Source organism: Benincasa hispida, chromosome 2, assembly GCF_027475165.1.
Source record: "Benincasa hispida cultivar pf3 chromosome 2, pf3_genome.v1.1, whole genome shotgun sequence".
NCBI lineage: Eukaryota > Viridiplantae > Streptophyta > Magnoliopsida > Cucurbitales > Cucurbitaceae > Benincasa > Benincasa hispida.
The window spans coordinates 38,233,182-38,233,717 of NC_143479.1; positions in this window are offsets into that span (position 1 = coordinate 38,233,182).

Below are 536 nucleotides of genomic sequence, written 5' to 3' on the forward strand. Positions count from 1 at the left end.
AAAACAGCATTGACCTCGGTTGATTTTAACATGTACAAGTTGAAGGATCTCTTACCAAAGAGTTCCATGAGTGTGTTCGGATCGCTCTGATCTCACCGTGACCAAAATACATATTATACATTCAAACGCACAGTTATGCAAAAAAACAGTAATTATCGACATGCTATGAACAAGAAATAAACAAGGGAGAGAGTTGCCATACCAGTTGAAGACAATCTTCAATCTTCGGAACTCAACATAGCGAAAACATCCACGCGATCTACCAACTCCCAGAAGCAGTGTCCACTACAGCAGCACGAACAACTGCACAAGCACGAACGCAACAGGGACGACACCACAAGGAAAGAGCCTCAGGTATCCTGGGAGTGAGAACCAAAGCGTGGTCTTTGGTGAATTTAGTAGAGGAAGGAGGAAGCATAGATCTTGTAGGCGATAAGCAAGTGGGAGGGAAAAAGGCACTATCATATAGCACGATGCTTATCGTTTAGGAGAAACTACACGATCGTGTAGGTTTTACTGAACGATCGTTTAGGAAA